The 17,593-nt window shown below is 38.8% G+C and overlaps 1 protein-coding gene across 2 annotated transcripts in view; it reads left to right on the top strand.

Annotated features, from left to right (window-relative positions):
• The window catches only part of PJA2 (praja ring finger 2, E3 ubiquitin protein ligase), a 73,213-nt gene continuing 55,620 nt past the window's right edge, over positions 1-17,593 (top strand). The window contains exon 1 of one of the 2 annotated variants that reach the window (XM_011949317.1): positions 1-45. The gene's annotated coding sequence lies outside the window, so the exon portion shown is untranslated. Of the gene's footprint in view, positions 46-82; positions 780-17,593 lie in introns of those variants that run through there. The other variant, XM_011949318.1, reaches the window with a different exon arrangement.

Here is a 17,593-nt window from a genome sequence, read left to right as displayed (position 1 = left end):
GGAGGTTCGAGCGCTGTTCTCTTTCCGGAGCTGGTGCACATGCCGGTGAGGGTTTTTTTTTTTTTTTTTTTTTTTTCAATCTGGCTTGTTCCGCTGTAGGGAGTGTGGGGGTCGGGGCGAGGAAATTGCTGCGTTCTGCTCCTCAGTTTCTCTGTCTCTAGCCTCGGGAAGGAGCGGGGCCTGTCCCTGGCCTGCTGCGCCGGCCATGGTGGGTGGGGTTGATGGCTGTGGGAACCCTTCTTCGCCTCCTGGGCCCTGTCCAGCCCGGACCCGGGCCGCACTCCTATCCGGGACGGTCGCGCCCGCCGCCCCTCGACGGATGACATCGGTTGGTATCGGGGTCTCCGCTGCCGCTCTTTCCTGCTGCCTCTTCTGCTGTCCTTGGTGACTTGGCCAAGGACCCCGCTGGCTTTCCCGTACACTCGCCACTGTCCAAGAGTGTGCCCCCCAACCAACACCTCACACTCCCTTTCTGCCGGTTTCTCGTCACCCCGCGTAGAGCGGAACCATCTTACGCCACAGGCCTGCAGCCCCCCTCCCCCGAGGAGCCTTCCGTTGCCGTCGCTCTGCTGGGCGTCTGCATTTTCCCCGATTGTCAGTGAGGCTCGGCACGCAGACACCCCGCTCGAGCCGCAGCAGCCGCTCTACTCCCGGGATCAGCACCCTTCTGCCAGGGCTGTTCTCTGTTAGCGATGTCAGGCCAGAGCTCCTCTTGCAGATGCACCTTTAATTTGGCCTCCCTCAGATGACTGTTAATCATTTTGCGCACATTCAAAATGGTGAGCTTGAAGACGCTCAGATCAAGTTGAAGCAAAGGGAGGTGGTAAATAGTCATTTTGCAGGGAGGAAGAGTAATCTGAGAGTTCCCTCTCCGGACATTAAAAAAAAAAATTTACATCCGCATAGGCACTTCTTTTGAGTCTGCTGGTTCTGTGAAGTTTAAAATTTTCATTACACGCTTAATGTATTCTGTTTTATCATGAAATATTTGGTCACATTTCTTTAAAATGGCAGTCACCTTTGCCGAAGGCTACAGATTATGTGAAGTGTATGTGAATAAACCTGAGGATAACAGTAATAAACGTTTAAACTATATTTTTCAGTGTTGTAATTGTCTTTTGGGATTCATGTCAATGTTATATGAGATAACCACTTAATTTTAAAAATTCATTACAGACATGGCAAGTTTGATGTACGTTTCAGCAATATAAATAACGGACTGTTAGGTAAAATTAGAATATTTCTTTTCATCCCCCAGTCCCACTACAGTGTAAAGTTGACAGTTTAGTGTCCATTTTTCAAAATCCTCTTACAAGTGCACTTCTAAACACATAAACGTACACGTAAAGTTGTTTTTGTTTTTGTTTTTTGAGGGAGGCTATACCATATACCAAACATGTTTGCATACCGCTTGCTTATTGATTTAATTACATATCTTGAACATCTTTACTTGTTACATAAAGGTCTCCCTAATACTTTTTTAAAGGCTAACTGGTATCAGTTTGAATGGGCTGTAATTTATTCTATTCCCTTTTTGAAAGACATTTAATTGTAGTTTCTTTTTGGTATCACAAATAATGATTTGTAGTGAAAATAACTTTCTAATTAATTGATCGATGTTTAATTACAAATTTTAACTCATCCTTGATTTAAAAAAATTAAACAGTATGGAAGAATGTAAGATAAAAAGTACTGCTTCCACTTCTAGTCCTGCTTGCATCCTGATTGTCTGCCACTGTTAACAATTCAGTAAACTTCCTCCATGTGTGATTATTTCTGGAGCATGGGTTCCTAGAAGTGGAGTTGCTCAGTTAAAAGATTATGCATATTTTAAATTTTGGTAACCCTTTCTCCCTCTTTATTACTCTTGTTGAAAATATTCTTGAATGTTTCTTACACATTTCTTCTTCTAGGTAAACTTCAGACTCAGCTAAAAATCCTTAGCTATTTTGAATAAGGTTGTATTGAAATTTTAGATTAACTTGGAGACAACTGATCTTCATAGTATTGAGTCTCTCTCCTCAGAAATGTGGCCTCTCCATTTTATTCACATCTTGTTTTATATTCTTAGGGAAATTTTTATAGTTTTTCTTTTTTTTCTTCATACGTATAACATTCCTTCCCAGTATTCCTAGCTATTTTATGGTTTGCTTCGTGTAGTGGATGGAAACTTTCAATAACATTCCTCTCTCTCTCTTTTTCTCTGGTTATGCCAAACTTTTGAGTTTTCTATCATGTATCAAATTATTTTATTGAGTGATTATCAGGAGATAGTCACAGTTTTGTGGTTTCCTTTTCAGTTTTTATAATTTACGTGTTTTTCTCATTGCTTTTGCAATTATACATCCTATAAAATGATGAGCACTGATAGATTAAAAACTAATAGCACTGATAGCTAAAAACATGTCATTGTTTCTGACTTTAAGGGGGAATGCTTCTGATGTTTTAGCATTAATTATGATGTTTGCTGAAGCTTTCTGGTAAAGCCGCCTATATTAAAATATTTCCTTCTAGTCTTGGCTTTCCAAGATGATTATGTTGTTGTTTCTGACATTTTTAAAAACCATAAAAGAGTTTCCTTATATTTTTGACATCTTTTGAGGTGGTGTATGTGGTCATCACCAGTATTCCCTGGTTTATATTTTCCTGAGAGATCACCCTGTTAGAAAATCAACCTTATTGAGGATAATTTAGATACAATAAAATGTACTTATTTAAAATGTACAGTGTATTTTGTTTTTGACAAATGTGTACTCTGTGACCACCACCACAGTCAAGAATGGAATATTTTCATGTCACAATTAAGGTATAGAATATTTTCATCTCCCCCAAAGTTGCCTTTTGCAATCAATCACAATTTCACCCTGAGGACTAGGAAAGCACTCATCCTTTTTTTCTTGCTATAAATTGGTATCATTTTCTCTAGAATTTCATGTAAGTGGAATTGTGTAATACATACTCTTTTGTATCTGACTTTTTCTCTTGGCATGTTTTTCAGGATTATCCATGTTTTTCTGTACTTAACTGGTTCATCTCATTTTATTGCTGAATAGAAGTCCTTGGTATTGACTTACTAGTTTGTTGACCATTCCACCTATTTACAGATACTTGGATTGTTTACAGTTTGGGGCTGTTATTCATAAATAACCTTCATTTATTGAACATTCATTTATTCAGTGAACATTCATTTATTTTGAATTTTTGTGAACATCTTTTTTTCTTGGTAAATTCCTAGAAATGGAACTTGTTGGGTTGTATGATACATGGATATTTAACTTTGTAAGAAACTGCCAAGCTGTTTTCCAGAGTGGTTGTCCTATTTTACATATCCGTCAGCAGTATATGACAGTTCCAGTTGCTCCACATCGTCCTCAGCACTTGGTTATTTCAGTCTTTTAAATTTTAGCCCTTTTAGTGGGTATGTAGTAGTATCATACTGGGATTTTAATTTACATTTACCAGATGACTAATGGTGCTGAGAATTTGCTCAAGTGTATGTCTTAATGAGCAAAAGATCTGTTGACATCTTTTGCTCTTTAAAAAACAAAACAAAAAAAAGGGTGGTTTGTCTTACTGAGTTGTAAGCATTTTTAAATGCAGTCAATACAACTCATTTGACACAGAGATACATAAACACACAGTGCAATCTGAAGCTTGTTTTTTTTTCATTTTCCTGACTTTAAAAGAAGAGCTTTTAATTTTGGTAAATTCATCTTACCAACTTTTTCTTATGATTTGTGCTTCTGTGTTCTAAGAACTCTTTGCCTAATGCAAAGTTGTGCAGATTTACTCTTATGATTTTTCTATAAGTTTTCTAGTTTTGGCTTTTGTCAAGGCACATTATACATTTTGGGTTACTTTTTGTATATGGTGTGTAGTAAGGGTCAAGGCTTATTTTCTTTTCAGGTGTATATATAGTTCTAGCACCATTTGTTGGGACTACTTTCCTTTCCCCATTGAATTAATTTTGTCAAAAGTCAGTTGACCATATAGGTGAATCTCTTCCTGTACTTTTCTCTTGATCTTTGTGCCTGTAATTTTGCCAATACTAAGTTGTCATGGTTATTTTTACTTTATAATAAGTGTTGAAATTAGGTAATATGAATCCTTGAACTTTATTCTTTTTCCAAATTGCCTTGGCTATTCTAACTTTACCATAAAACTTTTAGAGGCAGCCTGTTGGTTTCTACAAAAAGTCCTGAAGGGATTTTAATTTGGATTGTGTTGAATGCATAGACCAATTTAGGTAGAATCGACATCTTGAGTCTTCCAATTCATGAATACATGTTGTCTCCATTTATGTAGGTCTTCTTTCATTTCCTTTGTCAGCATTTTGTAGTTGCATCATAAAGATGTTGCTCATTTTGTTAGATTTATATCTAAGTAACAGTTTATACTATTATAAATAATTTTCTTAAATTTTAGTTGCCAGTTATTCACTGCTATATGTAAAAATACAGTTGGTTTTTGCATATTGACCTTGATTCTTGCAACCTTGCTAAATTGATTTATTCGAGTAAATTTTTTGTAGATTCTTTGGAATTGTCCTATGTAGAGAATCATGTTATTTGCAAATATAGATCCGTTTTATTCGTTTTCAATTTGTATGTAATTCCCTCTACCTTTTCTTCTTATTAGACTGACTAAGACCTCCAGTATGATGTTGAATAGCAGTGGTGAAAGCAGATATCCTTCTCTGTTCCTGATCTTAAGAAGAAAGCTTTGAATCTTTCATTATTGAGTGTAATAGAGTGGTGCTATAGGTTGAATGCTTATGTCATTCCAGAATTCATAGTGTTGAAACATAATCCCCATTGTGAGGGTATTTGGAGATGGGGTCTCAGGGAGGTGATTAGGTCATGAGGCTTCTGCCTTCATTAATGGATTTGTGTGCTTATAAAAGAGGTCCCAGAGAGCTCCTATCCCCTTATGCCATATGAGAACACAGTGAAAAAACTGCAGTCTGTGAACCAGGAAGTGACCCTCACCAAACATTGAATCTACCAGCGCCTTGATTTTGGACTTCCCAGCTTCCAGAACTGTGAGAAGTAAATTTCTTTCTCTTTTTTCTTTTTTAGACGGAGTTGCTCTGTCGGCTAGGCTGGAGTGCAGTGGCGCAATCTCAGCTCACTGCAACCTCAGTCTTCCAGGCTCAGGCAATTCTTCCGCCTCAGCCTCCTGAGTAGCTGGGATTACAGGTGTGTGCCGCCATGCCCGGCTAATTTTTGTATTTTTAGTAGAGACGGGGTTTCACCATGTTGGCCAAGCTGGTCTCGAACTCCTTACCTCAGGTAATCCGCCTGCCTTGGCCTCCGAAAGTGCTGGAATGGAAGGTGTGAGCCACCGAGCCCAGCCGAGAAATAAATTTCTGTTGTTTATAAGCCACTTCAGTCTATAGGAGCTTGTTATAGCAGTCCTAATGGACTAAGACAAGTGGCCTTTTATCATATTGAGGATGTTCCCATTCTGTTCTTGGATTGCTGAGAGTTTTTTGTTGTTGTTGTTGTTTTTGAGACGGAGTCTTGCTCTGTTGCCCAGGCTGGAGTGCAGTGGCCCCATCTCGGCTCACTACAACCTCTACCTCCTCGTGGGTTCAAGCGATTCTTCCGCCTCAGCCCCCTGAGTAGCTGGGATTACAGGTACACGCCACCTGGCTAAATTTTTTGTATTTTTGTAGAGATGGGGTTTTACCATGTTGGCCAGGCTGGTCTTGAACTCCTGACCTCATGATCCTCCTGCCTTGGCCCCCCAAAGTGCTGGGATTATAGGCATGAGCCACTGTGCCTGGCCGAGAGTTTTTTTTGTTTTTTTTTTTGTTTTTTTGTTTTTAATCGTGAGTGGCTGTTGAGTTTAGTCAGGTATTTTTACTGTATTTATTGAGATAATAATATGGTTTGTTTCTGTGTTAATGTGATGAATTACATTAACTTATTTGCGAATGTAGAATCATCTTCCATTCTGTGGCTAAACCTCACTTGGTGATGGTGTATTATCTAGTATCTTTTTTATAAATTGGTGAAATATTTTGTTTTTTTTGTTTTGCATCTATGTTCATGAAAGATACTTTTTCACGTAATGCTGGCTTCATAGAGTTGCAAAGTGTTTCTTCTTATATTTTTGAAAAATTTTTTATTAGGATTAGTATTATTTGTTTTATAATTTTTTTTTAGAGTTTGCACGTGAACTCTTCTGGTCCTAGAATTTTCTTTGTTGGAAGCCTTTAAAGGATAAGTCCAATCATCCTTTAATAGATACAGGATTATTAGGGTTATCTGTTTCTTCTTGAAAGCTTTCAGTCTTTGTATGAGTCACTCACTAAGTGCGGTTTAGTAGTTTTTGTCTTTCAAGGCATTTGTCTTATTTCATTTATTCATTGTCATAAAATTATTTCTTAATTATTTTGATGCCCATAACATCTGTAGTGATGTCTTTCCTTTCATTCTTGTTATTAGCAGTGTGACCTCTCCTGTTTTTATTTGGTTCCAGGTTTATTTTATTAATCTCTTCAAAGTCAACTTTTTATTTGATTGCTTTTTGATTTTTTAATTTTTAGTGTTATTGATTTCTACTCCTTACTATTTCTTCTATATGCTTTGGGTTTAAATTCCTCTGTGTTGATTTATTAAGGTGTAAGCTTAGGTCATTGACTTGAGACCTTTTTTCTTTGCCTTCCAAGCACTGCCCGAGGTGCTCACACAAATTTGATGCGCTGATTATTTTTAAAGTTCTTACATCACGTCCACTTTGACCCATGGAGGCTGCTGTTTAATTTCCAAATATTTGGTGATTTTGCATGTCTCTTTCTTTGCATAATTTGTTTTAAATTCTTTCATGGTTGTTGTATGACCAGAATATGGTTACTCTCAGTAAATGTTCCATGTTCACTTCAAAATAATGCGTATTCTGCTGTTTAGCGATGGAGTATTCTATGTCAAGTTGATTGATGGTGCTTGTTAGGCCTTCTGTTTCCTTACTGAGATTTTTTGTTTGTTTCATTGATCATTGAGAGAAGAGTGAAGTCTCCGAGTATAATGGTGAGTTTATTTATTTCTCCTTTTCAGTTTTTGCATCATGTGTATTGAACCTCCTGTTAGGTGCATGTAAATTTAGGATTGTTAAAACTTTTTGGTGAACGAACCCCTTTATCGTTATGTAATGCCCTCTTTATCTGTGATAGTATTCCTCATTCCAAAGTCTACTTTATCTAATATTAATATTGCCTCTCCAGCCTTCTTTTAGTGTTTGTGTATTATTTTCCATCCATTTAATCTGTCTTTTGTTTAAAATGGGTTTGCTCTGTTGTGCACATGTACCCTAGAACTTAAAGTATAATTGAAAAAAGAAAAATGAGTTTGTTCTAGACAGCCTTTTTAAATTCATCTTGAAAAATCTGTTTTTAAATTGAAGTGTTTAGACTGTTTATATTTAATGTAATTATTGATGTAGTTGGATTTAAATATACAATCTTAATTGTTTTCTACTTACTCTGATCCCTGTTTTTGAGTCCATTTTATCTTGACCATTGGCTCACTACTTAAACTTACTTTTTCTCTTTTAAAAAGTTATTGGCTTCTCTGTGATTTATATTATACATCTTTAATAATATACTATATTGAAGCAATATTATACCACATTTTTCATAGTGTCAGAGCTCTACAACAGTATATTTACAATGTATATTTACAATTTCTCCTTATCTTTTGTGCTATTACTGTTTTACCTTTTACAAATGCCATAAATGCATAATACCTTGTAATGTTTGTTTTATTCCTGTGCTGTCTAGTATGGTAGTCTTTAGCCAGTGTAGCTATTTAAATTTGAATTTAAAGTAGTATAAGTTAAATTAAAATTATTTTCTTTGTTATAATGGCCTCTTTTCCAGTGCTTACTCCTTCTGCATGAAGAACTTCCTTTGACATTTCTTGCACTTTAGGTCTACTGGTAACAAAGTCCGAAGATTGTCTCACAAATACTTTGTTTCACTTTTTCTTTTGAAAGATTTTGCTGGATATACGTTTATTGTTCACAGTGTTTCTAATATTAAGGATGCTGTTTATTATCTTTTGACTTGCACAGTTTCAAATAAGAAGTTGGCTGTGATTCTTATTTAGTTGCTTTTTCTACTGTCAGTATCAGATATGTTTTATCAGTGGTTTTTAAATTTTATTTTATGTGTTTGTTTTTTGAGACAAGGTCTCGCTCTGTTGCCCAAGCTGTAGTGCAGTAGTACAAGCTTGTCTCCCTGTAGCCTCCAACTTCTAGACTCAAGCAATTCTCCCACCTTATCCTCTAGAAATGCTGGGATTGCAGGCCTGAGCCACTGTGCCCAGGCTGTCATTGGTGGTGGTAGTGGTTGTTTTTGAGACAGAGTCTCACTCTGTTGCCCAGGCTGGAGTGCAGTGGCGCCATCTCAGCTCACTGCAACCTCCACCTCCTGAGTTCAAGTGATTCTCATGCCTCAGCCTCCCAAGTAGCTGGGATCACAGGCTCTCGCCACCACACCTGGCTAATTTTTGTATTTAACAGAGTTCCACCACGTTGGCCAGGCTAGTCTCACAACTCCTGGCCTCAAGTGATCTGCCTTCCTTGGGCTCCCAGAGTGCTGGGATTGCAGGCATGTATCATTCGTTTTTTGTTTCGTTTTGTTTTTTGTTTTTTTGTTTTTGAGATGGAGTCTTGCTGTCTCCCAGGCGGGAGTGCAGTGGCGCGGTCTTGGCTCACTGCAAGCTCAGCCTCCCAGGTTCACTCCATTCTCTTGCCTCAGCCTCTCGAGTAGCTGGGACTACAGGCACCCGCCACCATGCCTGGCTAATTTTTTTTGTATTTTTTTTAGTAGAGACAAGGTTTCACCATGTTAGCCAGGATGGTCTCGATCTCCTGGTCTCGTGATCCACCCACCTCTGCCTCCCAAAGTGCTGGGATTACAGGTGTGAGCCACCGTGCCCGGCCGTATCATTCATTTTTTATAGCAGATTAGAGATGTTACATCATGGGATATGTGTACATTTTTGTGTTTTTTATATTTATACTGCTTTTGTAGGGGGGAATCACTGAGCTTCTTGGGATATATGATCTTTTAAATAATGTTTGAAAAATTCACAGCATCTTCGAATGTTTCCACTGCCCTCCCTCCCACCGCCAATTTGTGGGATTCCAGTTAAATTCATGGTGGTTCATTTAATGAAGTCTGCAACTCTTGGAGGCTCTGTTCTGGTTTTTGTTGCTGTTGTTTTTTAATGTGTTTCTTTTCACTTAAATCGCTTTTTATGTAGGCTTGGGTCATTTCTTTTGACTTATCTTTTTTTTTGAGACAGTCTCAGTCCATCACCCAGGCTGGAGTGCAGTGGTGTGATCTTGGCTCACTGCAACCTCTGCTTCCTGAGTTCAAGTGATTGTCCGTATCTGAGCCTCCTGAGTAGCTGGAATTATGAGCGTGCACCACCATGTCTCACTAATTTTTTGTATTTTCATTAGAGACGAGTTTCACTATGTTGATCAGGCTGATCTTGAACTCTTGACCTGAAGTGATCCACCCATCTTGGCCTCCCAAAATGCTGGGATTACAGGCTTGAACCACTGAGCCTGACCTGACTTATCTTGAGCTCACTAAAAGTTTCCTCCCCTAGTTTTTTAATGAGCCCATAGAATGCATTCTTCATTTCTGTTACTGTGTTTTTTATTTTTTGCATTTCCATTTGCATCTCTCCTGAAATTTCTCATGAGTTGATGCATGTTCCTACCTTTGTGCCGAGTCTTTAAAAGGGTAATCATAGTTATTTTAATTTTCTTCTCTGATAATTCTGTTATTTGCCTTATCTGGTTCTGTTCATTGCTGTCTCTTGATAGAGAGGGTTTTTTCCTCCTTAGCTTTTTTGTCTTGTAATTTTTGACTGAATGGAAGACTTCATATGCAGAACAGTAGAGATTGCGGCAGATAATTCTTATGTCTGGATGTGAGTCTGCTTCTGCATCTGCTAGGCTTTTAGTGTGGTGTGGCGTTGATTCAGTCTAATTCATGATTGAGATGGGTTTGGATTTTGTTTCTGTGGTTGCCTTGTGTTTAGTGTTACCTTGTGCTTAGTGTGGCAGCTGAAGTGCCTGATTTTTCTAAGTGTTCCTATTTCACTGTCAACTTTCAGCTTTCTCATGTGTGCCCATACCTCAGTGGAGAAGTTTCTCCACATGCTGTCATTATTCCCAGCAGTAGACTATTGTTTCTTGATGCTGACTAGCCTGGGGATGGATGCAGAGTTTTCTCTGTCTTCCTTATCTGTACTCAGTGTTACGCAAGCCTTATGTCTCTTGTTTTTGGGTATGGGCCAGTGATGCTGTACCTTCTCTCCATGGTAGCCAAACTCTGCCTCATATCTTTTTTTTTGAGACGGAGTTGCACTCTTGTCACCCAGGCTGGAGTGCATTAGTGTGATCTCGGCTCACTGCAAACTCTGCCACCCAGGTTCAGGCGATTCTCCTGCCTCAGCCTCCCAAGTAGCTGGGATTACAGTGATGTGCCACCACGCCCAGCTAATTTTGTACTTTTAGTAGAGATGGGGTTTCCCCATGTTGGCCAGGCTGGTCTCGAACTCGTGACCCCAGGTGATTCTCCCACCTCGGCCTCCCAAAGTGTGACCTCAGGTGATCCTCCCACCTTGGCCTCTCAAAGTACTGGGATTACAAGCCTGAGCTCTGCACCTGGCCCACATCTTTGATAGGTTTTGTGCAGGAGAGATTTTCTGCTCCTTCCCCAGTGGTAGCAAATCTTTAATGTACCGGTATAGGAGCCAGGACTATAAACTGTTTCCTAACTCTGCTCTAGGAGTAAAGGTCTTTTTCTTTTACTCATACTCAAACCACAATGGAGGACAGAGATTGCTGCCCTTCCCTAGTGGTTTAAAGTTGTTGGCCGTTCACTGTGGCTCACACCTGTAATTTCAGCACTTTGAGAGGCCAAGATGGGCGGATCATTTGAGGTCAGGAGTTCAAGACCAGCCTGGCCAACATAGTGAAACCCTGTCTCTACTAAAAAGAAAACAAAAACCAAAAAAATAGCTGGGCATGATGGCAGGCGCCTGTAATCCCAGCTGCTTGGGAGACTGAGGCAGGAGAATTGCTTGAACCTGAGAGGCAGAGGTTGCAGTGAGCCGAGATGGCGCCACTGCTTTCCAGCCTGGGCAAGAGAATGAGACTCCGTCTCAAAAAATAAAATAAAAATAAACTTGTTGCTTTTTTTTTCCTACTAGGGAAAAGTGTTGAGGAAGAGTTTCATTCCTTTCCTTTGTTGGCAGTCACTCCCTTTCACAACTGAAGTGGGAGTGACACTCCAGCTTTCTATGCCCTGCAGAAGTGGAACTCCTACAAATGATGTATTTCTAAAATTACTTTTTATAGCTGTTTACTGTATTGACTTTTGTATGTTGATGTTATAGCTGTCTTAATCTGTTCCTGCTGCTATGACAAAATACCTAAGACTGGGTAATTTATAAAGAAAATAATTTCTTTCTCTCAATTCTAGAGCCTAGATGTTTAAAATCAAGGTGCCAGTGGGTTTAGTGTTTGATGAGGGCTGCTCTCTGCTTCCGAGATGGCACCTGGTGCTTGTCTTCACACAGCAGAAAATGAAAGAGCGTGAAGGGCTAAGTCGTCCCCCCCCCCCAGCCTTTTTATAAGGTACTAGTCCATTTATGAGGGCAGAGCCCTTATGACTTAATCACTTTTCAAAAGACCCCACCTTTTATTACCATCACAGTGTGGATTAAGAATTTTGGAAGATGGCACAAACATTCAAACCATAGCACTATCACTGAATTTTTTTGTATGTCTCCATTTTTTCTTTCAGATTTCTTTTCACTTTAATAGAGTTTTATTTTTACTTTTTACAAACTTTATTTCTAATTCCTAGTTTTGTTGGTATCTCTTGTTTTCCTCTTTCTCCCCCTCCCCCTTTTTTTTTTTGGTTTTACGATGGTTAGAACTTTACATGTTAGGCTGGGTGTGGCGGCTCACCCCTGTAATCTCAGCATTTTGGGAGGTCGAGGCGGGTGGATCATGAGGTCAGGAGTTCAAGACTAGCCCGACCAACATGGTGAAACCCCATCTCTACTAAAAATACAAAAATTAGCCGGATGTGATGCACGCCTGTAATCCCAGCTACTCAGGAGGCTGAGGCAGGAGAATTGCTTGAACCCGGGAGACGGGAGTTGCAGTGCCCTGAGATCGTGCCACTGCACTCCAGCCTGGGCCATAGAGAGAGACTCTGTCTCAAAAAAAAAAAAGAAAAGAAAAAAGAACTTTACATGTTAAGTAGAAGTAATGATTGGCATTTTAAGAAGGAAATGATACTGATACTTCACTGTTCAATATAATTTTGCCGTACGTTTTGGACTGATTAGTTTTATAAGGCTTAGTAAATTCTTTTCCATTTTTAGTTTCTTGAGAGTTCTTTTAAACTTTAATGAATGTTGAATTTCATTGAATGCTTTTTCTCCATCCACTGAAATGTTTATTAATGAAAATAGAGGCAATCATATCTAATGATGAGTCTGTTTTGGAATAGACTCAGTATATACTGTTTTCAAATATATTGCTGTAATGGCTTGCTAATATCTCAGAATTTTTGTTTTTTTATCACTGGAATTGACATCTAATTTTTTATTTTTGTGACTTGTCTGCTTGTCTGGTTATTTTTTTTTTTTTTTTGAGGCAGAGTTTTGCTCTGTATCCGGAGTGGAGTGCAGTGGCCGAATCTCAGCTCACTGCAAGCTCCGCCTCCCGGGTTTACGCCATTCTCCCGCCTCAGCCTCCGGAGTAGCTGGGACTACAGGCGCCCGCCACCTCGCCCGGCTAGTTTTTGTATTTTTTTTAGTAGAGACGGGGTTTCACCGTGTTAGCCAGGATGGTCTCGATCTCCTGACCTCGTGATCCACCCGTCTCGGCCTCCCAAAGTGCTGGGATTACAGGCTTGAGCCACCGCGCCCGGCCTTTTTTTTTTTTTTTTCTTTGAGATAGAGTTTAGCTCTTCTTGCCCAAGCTGGAGTGCAATGGCGCAGTCTCGGCTCACTGCAATCTCTGCCTCCCGGGTTCAAGCGAGTCTCGTGCCTCAGCCTCCCGAATAGTTGGGATTACAGGCATGTGCCTCCACACCCAGCTAATTTTTTATATTTTTAATAGAAATGGGTTTCACCATGTTAGTCAGGCTGGTCTTGAACTCCTGACCTCATGTGATCTACCAGCCTCTTGGCCTCCCAAAGTGCTGGGATTACAGGCGTGAGCCACTGCACCCAGCCTTGTGTGGCTAGTTCATGAAGATTTTACTCTGCTCTTAAAATGAACTTTAAAACAAGCTTATGAAATCCTTCTCTGTTCTCTAGACAAACAGGTTTAGCACTGGAAATCTATTTGTATATTTGGATAGAAATTTCTATTAAGACCTGTGGGCCTATTGTTTTGCTTGTGGGAAGATTTTTATTCCTTCCCCCGAAGTCAGGGCCTTACTCTGTCGCCCAGGCTAGAGGGCAGTGGCACAATCACGGCTTACTTCAGCCTCCACCTCCCAGGCTCACGTGACCTCCCACCTCAGCTTCGCATGTAGCTGGGACTACAGGCACACACCACCATTCCCATCTAATTTTTATATTTTTTATAGAGATGGGTTTTCACCATGTTGCTCATCTGGTCTTGAGCTCCTAGGCTCAAACTGCCCACCTGCTTCAGTCTCCCAAAGTGCAGGAATTGCAGGCATGAGCCACTGGGCCCAGCCTAGTGTTGTCCTTTTAAGTTATACTTTTAGTGACCCTTATTTTTATGATTTACACATTAAAGAAACATTCATCTGATAACCTTAATATCTGAAGTCTTCATAGGCATTTTCCGTTTCCTTTCATTTTGTTAATTCTTGTCAACGTTATTTCTCATGTATGTTGTACTCTTTATTGTGAGTTCATATTCTTTGAAATTTTACATGTGAGAATTCTGACCTGGGTTGAAAGTGAGGCGACTTTCAACTGAGAGGAATTAGCTTTGCTTCTCTCGGGTACTTGGAACACTGCTCCCTAAGACTTAACAATATTCTTACTTTGTGGCTTGTTGGCTCATATAGGTTGTATGAATTGCAGCCACAAATCTAATGAGATTGAGCTGTGGCTTTGAATTGTTAGGCGAGATATTCCTTCTCTTTTCCACCATTCACCCCCTACCCAAAGTTAAGACATTTTTATTTGCTTTGAGTTGTGAGGTTTAAAAAAACTGTTTTATCTGTCATACTGTTAGAAACAGAAATTGAGAAGTTGAATTTTCATGAGATCTTGTTTTATACATGTGTTTCTTATTCTCTAATGTTTGTGTGGTTAGAAGAAGGATCTCATGTCCTAGGTTTCCCAGGATAATTCCACTTCACACCTTCTATTTTTGTCTAATAATTAATTGTGTGTTTTTGCATTCTGAAGTGTCTTAACCATAATTTTCAGTGGTCCATAAAAACCTGTTGCTAACAAAGTGATTAAACATTTTTCTGCCAATTATAAAAGGAGCACAAGTGTGAAAGAAAAGTTGGGAAACAAAAAAATGCCTTCCAAAGGCATAAAAATCACTCATAGACCCAAACTGAAATACAACTTTAACACTTGAATATGTTTTCTTCCAGTGACTATTTAAAACTTTTTATTGCACTGTGCTTATGAAAATGTGTGTAACTTCAGTAAATTAGCACAGACTGAAGTCAATATAAACACCAACCAAGTCAAGAATTAGCATGTGGCCGGGTGCGGCGGCTCATACCTGTAATCCCAGCACTTTGGGAGGCCGAGGCGGGTGGATCACTTGAGGTCAGGAGTTCGAGATCAGCCTGGCCAACATGGTGAAACCCCATCTCTATTAAAAATACAAAAATTATCCAGGTGTGGTGGCAGGTGCCTATGATCCCAGCTACTCGGGAAGCTGGGGCAGGAGAATTACTTGAACCCAGAAGGCAGATGTTGCAGTGAGCCAAGATTGCACCACTGCACTCCAACCTGGGCAGCAACAGAGTGAGATTCTGTCTCAAAAAAAAAAAAAAAAAAAAAAGAATTAGAAAGTTACTAGCACAGCCTTCTGCTATAATACCTTTCAGGATTTTGTCTTCCTCCTCTCTGGAAAAGGTGATTATTCTCTCTTGGTATGTAACACCATAGATTAATTTTGCTTGTTTTTGAACTTTTATAAAAATGGAACATACAGCATGAATTTTTTATATTTGGCTGTTTTTCATTTCATTTATTTTTTGGAGATCCATTTGTGTTTGTAGTATTCCTGTTTTGGGTAGCTGTAGTTCGTTTTTGTTGTGTAGTATTTTGCCTACAAATATATTCTGTTATAGTCACCCATTTTGCTGTTGAACGTTTGGGTTGTTTACAGTTTGAAATTATTATGGACATTGCTTCTATGAACATTTTTTAAAATTTCTTTATTTTTTTTAGAGATGGGGTCTTGCTCTGTTGCCCAGGCTGGAATGCAGTGCCGAGATTATAGCTCACTGCAGCCTGGAACTCCTGGGCTCCAGCAGTCACCCTCCACAGACTGCCCTATAAGTGGGACTGTAGGTGAACATTTTTATATGTCTTGGTATGCATTTAGAAGATGGACTGCTTGACCGTATCATATACATATGTTCAGGTTTAGTAGGTGCTTCCAAAAAGTTTTCCAAGATGAATGCAGAGATGTATATTTACAGCTGTGATGTGAAAGTTGCTTAAAATCCACGCCAACATTTGATATGGTTAATATTTTAATTTTCATCTCCAGTGTATAATAGTAACTTGTTCTAATTTATGATTTCAGCCAGTTTATGAAATTGATACCTTTTCATATGTTTCTTAGCCATTTGTGTATCCTTTTCTGGAATGTGTCTCATCATGTTATCACATTTCTTTTGGATTATCTTATTCTTTTTTATATTTAGGAGTATGTTATATATGCTGTATGTGAGCACTTTGATACTTATATATAATGTACATTTCTTTTCTCATTTGTGGCTTTCCTTTTCAGTCTCTGAATGGTATCTTTTTATGAATGGAAATGTTAAATTCCAATGTGCAGTTCATTGGCCCTTTATTTCTTTAGGAAATTTTACTTTTTGTTCCCTTTTTTAAAAAATCTTTCTTTACTCCAACATTATAAAGATTTATCCTTTTTTGGATTTATTGTTTTGCCTTTTACATTTAGATCTACAGTCCTTTTGGAATTGAGTTTTGCATTTTGTGGGAAACAGGCCAAATTTTGTTTCTGCATCAGTATCCAATTAATCTAGCGTGTTCAATGAAAAAACATATCTTGTCCCTAGAGCTCTGTAATGTATCATTGTCATAAGTCAGTTGGATGTAATGTGTATCTGTTTTGGGACTCTGTTCCTGTGTTGGTCCTATATGATACTAGCCACATGTGGCTGTTTAAGATTAAAATTAATATAGGCGTGAACACTGCAGAATTTTATCATCACAGAAAGCTCTATTGTTTGACACATTTCTTTTTTTTTTTTTTTTTGCGATGGAGTCTTGCTCAGTTGCCCAGGCTAGAGTGCAATGGGGCAATCTCGGCTCACTGCAACCTCCACCTCCCGGGTTCAAGTGATTCTCCTGCCTCAGCCTCCCAAGTACTGGGACTGCAGGCATGTACCACCATGTGTGGCAAATTTTTGTATTTTTAGTAGAGACAGGGTTTCACCATGTTGGCCAGGCCTGGTCTCCAGCTCCTGGCCTCAAGTGATCCACCCACCTCAGCTTCCAAAACTGCTGAGATTTCAGGCATGAGCCACCACGCCCGGTCTGTTGGACACTTTTCTATCCTATTCCATTGATATATTTGTCTGCCTATTCCCTAACAAGCCTCTTATTAATTATCATAGGTTTTTAAGATTTGTCTTCTGAAAGAGTTATTTCTTTGTACCTTGTTCTTTTTAATGATAACTTTGGTTATTCTTGGCCATTTACAGTCCTGTTTACGTTTTAGAATCACCTTGTCAATTTTCCCCAAAAAAATGCCTGCTGGGATTTTATTAGGATTACATTTAACCCATATATTATTTAAGGAGAATTGAAATTCATGAAACTGAACCAAGCCAATGAGTATGGGATTTTTCTCCATTTAGTTATGTCTTCTAAAATGTCTGTGAGTAATATTCTGCATCTTTCATTGAGTTTATTTCTAGGGATTTGATGTTTGTGGTTGCTGTTTTAAACGATAACCTTTTTAGATAATGTTAGTAATAAATTTAGTTTTCTAGCTGCATGTTGGAATGTGGTAATACATTTTTATATCGACTTTGTATCTGTCAACCATCTAAAAAAAATGGAAGAAACTACCTACAAGTAAAGTTCTACAGTGATAAGTGTAGAACTTTACTTGTAGGTAGTTTCTTCCATTTTTTTTTCATATGTAACCATGTTGTCTGTGAATAATGAGATTTTTCCTTCCTTTCCAATCCTTAAACTTTTTATTTTCTCTCATTTTTAATTCACTGGCAAGCACACTCACTTGATAGGTGTTTGAGTATATGGATTCAGCTCAGATAGCATGGACTTCTTAATGGAAACTGTGGAAGCCAGCAAACAATAGGAATACATCT

Source organism: Colobus angolensis, unplaced genomic scaffold (assembly GCF_000951035.1).
Source record: "Colobus angolensis palliatus isolate OR3802 unplaced genomic scaffold, Cang.pa_1.0 Scaffold298, whole genome shotgun sequence".
Taxonomy (NCBI): Eukaryota; Metazoa; Chordata; class Mammalia; order Primates; family Cercopithecidae; genus Colobus; species Colobus angolensis.
This window is presented reverse-complemented; position numbering and strand designations above follow the sequence as displayed.